The sequence below is a fragment of the Montipora foliosa genome, chromosome 14 (genome assembly GCF_036669935.1).
Source record: "Montipora foliosa isolate CH-2021 chromosome 14, ASM3666993v2, whole genome shotgun sequence".
NCBI classification, from domain to species: Eukaryota; Metazoa; Cnidaria; class Anthozoa; order Scleractinia; family Acroporidae; genus Montipora; species Montipora foliosa.
This window is the reverse complement of record NC_090882.1, coordinates 6,251,966-6,257,764: the sequence shown is the minus strand read 5'-3', so window position 1 is coordinate 6,257,764 and position 5,799 is coordinate 6,251,966. Positions and strand designations below refer to the sequence as shown.

Below are 5,799 nucleotides of genomic sequence, written 5' to 3'. Positions count from 1 at the left end.
TTGCATCAATTACTTCATTTGAACAAATATCATAATCAGCACCCGTGAGAACTCTATCTGCTCTTTGCAGCTTATCTTTTAGTACTTTGCCGAATATTTTGCCAACAAGGGGGGGGGGGGGGGTAATATTGAAATTAGGACTGTACGAGGCTCTTATAAACCGTTTCCAGTGTATTTAAAGGAACAAGAGCCTTTATGCGTTTCATCGCCCCTATATGCTCCCATGCTTTCTTGCAAATCACATCAATATAATTTTTCATCTACTTTAACTTTTTCCAGACGATAGGTTTGTGAGGACTAGAAAGGAGTAGTTGTTTCTCTCTATGTGCCATGGAATGACTGAGAAAGCTACAGTAACTGCCATTTTTGTGCCATTGCTATTCCGTGTGTCTGTAGGAGGTGTTTGCCGTTAAACTAAATGAACTTTTTTCTTTTAATATCAGTCTCCTAAGGTCCCCAAAGGTAGATGTGGGGATTGGTGGATTAGGCTTATAGTGTTTGTCGAATTTTGATCCCTTTGTATAAAGTAAGCAGACATCGCCGGAGTGTAGCAATGACTGCATTGTCTGGAAGTGGTGTGTTTTCAAGGAATTGTGATATTGTCACTCTCCTCACCGCAGATAACTGTTGTGTTTTGGGGGGCGGAAGAAATATAGGTGCAGAGGATTTTTTTTTTTTTTGTCTGAGAGCTCATGACTTTTCTATAGCGTGGGCTTTGGAAGATGGATGTAGATAAGGGAATGCTTGTCACGTTAACCTAGGGTCTGTAACCTTCCAAAGCTGTGAAGGGATCTTAGCGCTGACTAAAAAGTCTTTTCAGCGATTTGTCCTTCCTGAAGAACACAAATCATTCAGAGAGGAAGACGATAGCCGTTAACCGGTTAATGTTTGTTCCTCAACTGTGATTTTATCGCAGGATTATTTAAACATTCGCCAGTGCCATGGTTTTGGCCGTGCGTGGGCCGAGACTGTCATGGGGACTAGTAGTTTTTACTCGGGGCCAAAACACAACGAAGCTATCATCGATTTACTCCCGTGTGTTTAAATAACATACCTGCCAACCCCCACAGTCCAAAAATCTGGAAACATCTAAAAATCTTTGCCGTGATTGCAAGAATGTCATTCGACAATATCTGAATACTCTCCGAAAATAACCCGAAGCCCTTCCGAATGTTCCCGACGTTTCTCGGTTAGAACAGCAATTGCTATTGTTCCCATAACCGCGCCCACTTTCTACCACGTATTGTGCAATTTGATTGGCTGATTTCTGACCAATTACGGTACTTGTTAAATATAGCCTATATCAATTTACGTTTTCCGAACCAGAACAGCTAAAATGAGAGCACTAGAATCCATTTCTTGTTTTATTTTCCTTTTTGACATCTCAAAGATCACTAAATTAATGAAAAAATGTTGAAAAAGACCACGGGAGGTATTTCCAGGGAGATTTAGTGCTCTGACCAGGAGATTTGATGAAAAACTTGGAGACTCCCGGGAAAACCGGGAGAGTTGGCTGCGGTATGAAATAATCCTGGAATAAAATATCCTGCCAGCTAGCTACGCAGGCTACGGAAATTTGGTTTTATCAAGTGAACTTAGTTGATAGCAATTAACTAATCAACGAAGACAGATTGAAAAGCTAATGTACTACGACCACGGTTGCTGATAAAATTGCTGAAGCGGAGTGGAACATAAGTTTAGGACTAAGTTTAGGTTATGGTTTTAGATAGGTTAGGTAGATAGTTTAGGTTGCCGATTGCATTGTAGTTGTGTTTTGTTGTGTGCGTTACTTGTGTGTCCGACCTGTCTTTCAAATTAGTCTTTTTTACTTTTTTACTTGGGCTTCCAACTTTCGTTAGCTTTCACAGTTATTAAGGAAGCCATCACTCTTTTTCTAATTTCATTTTCTGTAATTTGTTCTGTTAGGAAAAAGGGTAATAAAGTTGTTGTTGTTTAATTTCACCGTGTAATTAAACTCCTGCACAGCTTGAAATTCGTACGTAACTTAACGATTCACTACAGAAAGGAAATATAGAAATACAAAGTTACAAGCAAGATACTTAAAACTTAACTTCAGAAACGTCAAAAAACCACGACTGAAATAAACTACTTGCAAGATCTCTATGGCAACTCCGGGTACAACAACTAACTTACAAGAGGAAATACAATACTTTTATTACGAAAGACGATTACATAATAAAGGGACGAAATGAACGAAGGGAATTACATATCATTAGGCAACAGAACTCAAGTACATTGAATAGACGCGATGATGAAGCAAACACCGAATAGTTACTGCATACGGAATTTAGGCAAATTTACAAATATCTCAACTGTTAAGCGACGACAAATGACAGCAAATTACATAGAGCCAAAAAATTGCCGATGTAGCAAAACTTGCAGAACTTGTAAGGATTGATTTCTCGGGTCGACACATTGAATCCTTGAAACCTAGAAATTAATTAGTTAATTTTAGAGTAAGTGTCGCTGTACCTCTGACGACTTTGCTTCACTCCTTTAGCTTCCAATTTTCAAACGCTGACTACGAATTGGATAATAAGCCTTTTTTACTTTTGCCTTAGGGGTGTTGGGGGAAGGCGAATTTTCATTATCCATGGATTTGTGCATGTTTAAAGTCCGATCTCTCATCACTTGGCAACCGGCCAAAAAATCTGTCAAAACATTGTTGTGCAAATTTCTGAATGCCATCACAAACTGGCCACAGGCAGTGCAGACTAGATGTTGCTGAAAACACGTCGGGTTGATGGTAAAATTAAAAAAAAAACTCTGGCTGTCAACGATTACTGACCATTGCACTTAACAAACGCTGGTGCAATTCCAAGCTGAAATTCTAGGAACTAACCTAAACTCGTCCTTAACTAAATAGAAAAAAACAATAAATTGTCCGTTGTTATACTTGGAGCATGAATATCCACCAAAGTGGAACTACTAGCTGGGCCAAATGATCTACACTGTTCTGAAAGTACAAGGTTTTGCTTTATGGAGACTTACAAGATTTCCTCAAGTCGCTAAAAGTCAAGTAATCTCAACTTTAGTTTTCCTTTTTTTTTTCCAGTTTTAGTTCTCACAGGTAGCTTTAAAAAACAAATACCTAAAACTTGCCTCAAGACTATCAACCCTCATTAATTCAGCACTAATTCTTACTTTTCAAGAGATCTGATCTCTCAAAAATTCAAAGGAATCACCATTTGCGTTTAGAGACAGCTTAAAATAATTTCAAAGTATATGGAAAATTCTTTCCAAGACACACAAAAGACAGCCACAGAATCTTTCTCCCGTTTCCAGAACATGATATCTATCCAATCGAAAGAATATAAGCTTTTATGGATATCGGTAAATAAGCAGCGATTACTGAAAGTATCCAAACGTCGTACGCTCCAAACGAGATGAAAGTTTCCAGACTTTGTGGATGTTTGACGGCAAGGAAAGGTATGAAGTTCAAAATCAAGACTGGTTTTGCCCAAAGCGTTCATTCGATTGAAGATGTGATAGATGTTTATTACCATTTTCCCACTAAAGTAACTACAATTAGCTTTACATAAACTCAATCAATTCCCACAAGACGTACCTACATTTAAATGTATCATCAACCCTCTTACCTTTATCTCCTTACCTCAATGTCCCTGTTCTTTGAGGAGGAAAGATTGCTTGACGAATAACAAGAATGTCTGCGTTGGAGCGCTACTGTTCTCTAAGTCAAAGACGGAAGTGGATTCACTTCGACTTACCCCGGATTAGAAAGAATCACCACCCAGACTCTCTCTCCAGACTCTCTCGACAATAGACAAGCTGGTCGAAAAAAGTTGGTATGTACTTTAAGTAGGGTTATTAAAGTGTATCATAAGGCGCATAAATTATATAAAAGAGGTATATCAGCATATATAGGTAGCTATAGCAAAGTATATACATGTATATCCATATCTCTCTGTATTCTCATGTATTTCCATGTATATCCATGTATTCCCATGTATGTCCATGTATACACATGTATACCCATGTATACCCATGTACACCCACATACAGGCATGTATATCCATGTATGCCCATGTATGTCCATGTATATCCATGTATACCCATGTATGTCCATGTATAACCATATATGTTCATGTATACCCATATATATTCATGTATACCCATGTATATCCATGTATACCCATGTATGTCCATGTATACCCATGTGTATCCATGTATAACCATGTATAACCATGTATGTCCATGTATACCCATGTATATCCATGTATAACCATGTATGTCCATTTATACCCATATATATTCATGTATACCCATGTATATCCATGTATACCCATGTATGTCCATGTATACCCATGTGTATCCATGTATAACCATGTATGTCCATGTATACCCATGTATATCTATGTATACCCATGTATGTCCATGTATAACCATATATGTTCATGTATACCCATATATATTCATGTATACCCATGTATATCCATGTATACCCATGTATGTCCATGTATACCCATGTGTATCCATGTATAACCATGTATAACCATGTATGTCCACGTATACCCATGTATATCCATGTATAACCATGTATGTCCATTTATACCCATATATATTCATGTATACCCATGTATATCCATGTATACCCATGTATGTCCATGTATACCCATGTGTATCCATGTATAACCATGTATGTCCATGTATACCCATGTATATCTATGTATAACCATGTATGTCCATGTATACCCATATATATTCATGTATACCCATGTATATCCATGTATAACCATGTATACCCATGTATGTCCATGTATACCCATGTGTATCCATGTATAACCATGTATAACCATGTATGTCCATGTATACCCATGTATATCCATGTATGTCCATCTATACCCATATATATTCATGTATACCCATGTATATCCATGTATAACCATGTATGTCCATGTATAACCATGTATGTCCATGTATACCCATGTATATCCATGTATGTCCATCTATACCCATATATATTCATGTATACCCATGTATATCCATGTATAACCATGTATGTCCATGTATACCCATGTATGTCCATGTATACCCATGTATAGCCATGTATAGCCATGTATAACCATGTATGTCCATGTATACCCATGTATATCCATGTATAACCATGTATGTCCATGTATACCCATATATATTCATGTATACCCATGTATATCCATGTATACCCATGTATATTCATGTATTATCATGTATATCCATGTACAGCCATGTATATCCATGTATTTCGATGTAAAGGCATGTATCTCCATGTATACCTATGCATATCAATGCACAGCCATGTATATCCATGTATGCCTATGTGTATCCATGTATACGAATGTATACCCATGTATGCCCATCTACAGCCATGTATGTCCATGTGTATCCATGTACAGCCATGTATATCCATGTACACCCGTGTATAATGTGAATATGGCTGAAAAGTTGGTGGATGTTGTTGCAAACTTAAGACAGCGTGGGAAAAAGGATCAACCCCTGAAACTCCTATGCAACATCAAAATGGTTTTAAAACACCGTTACCCTTTTTTTTTTTTTTTGAAAATTCCAAAAATTGGGGTCGGTCGGACAATGCTCAACGGAGAGAATGGCCTTATACGTTAGACCATCGAATAAGAGATTTATTATCCCACTACAAAAAAGGTGTTATTTTACGGGCGTAGTTCCTTCGGTAATGGCCATAATTTCTGTTGAATGAATGATGTCAATAAAATTTTAAGTAGTGGCAAAACTTAGAAATCCGTCTCTGCGTGTGTGGGTGGA

General features: G+C 37.5%; 1 protein-coding gene across 5 annotated transcripts in view; it reads right to left on the bottom strand.

Moving 5' to 3' along the window:
- LOC137985165 (uncharacterized) overlaps positions 1-3,745 on the bottom strand; it is a 37,330-nt gene extending 33,585 nt beyond the window's left edge. For 2 of the 5 annotated variants that reach the window (XM_068832678.1, XM_068832683.1), the window contains exon 1: positions 3,621-3,740. The gene's annotated coding sequence lies outside the window, so the exon portion shown is untranslated. Of the gene's footprint in view, positions 1-3,620 lie in introns of all 5 variants that reach the window. The other 3 variants (XM_068832679.1, XM_068832680.1, XM_068832681.1) reach the window with 3 other exon arrangements.
- Positions 3,746-5,799: the final 2,054 nt, after the last annotated feature.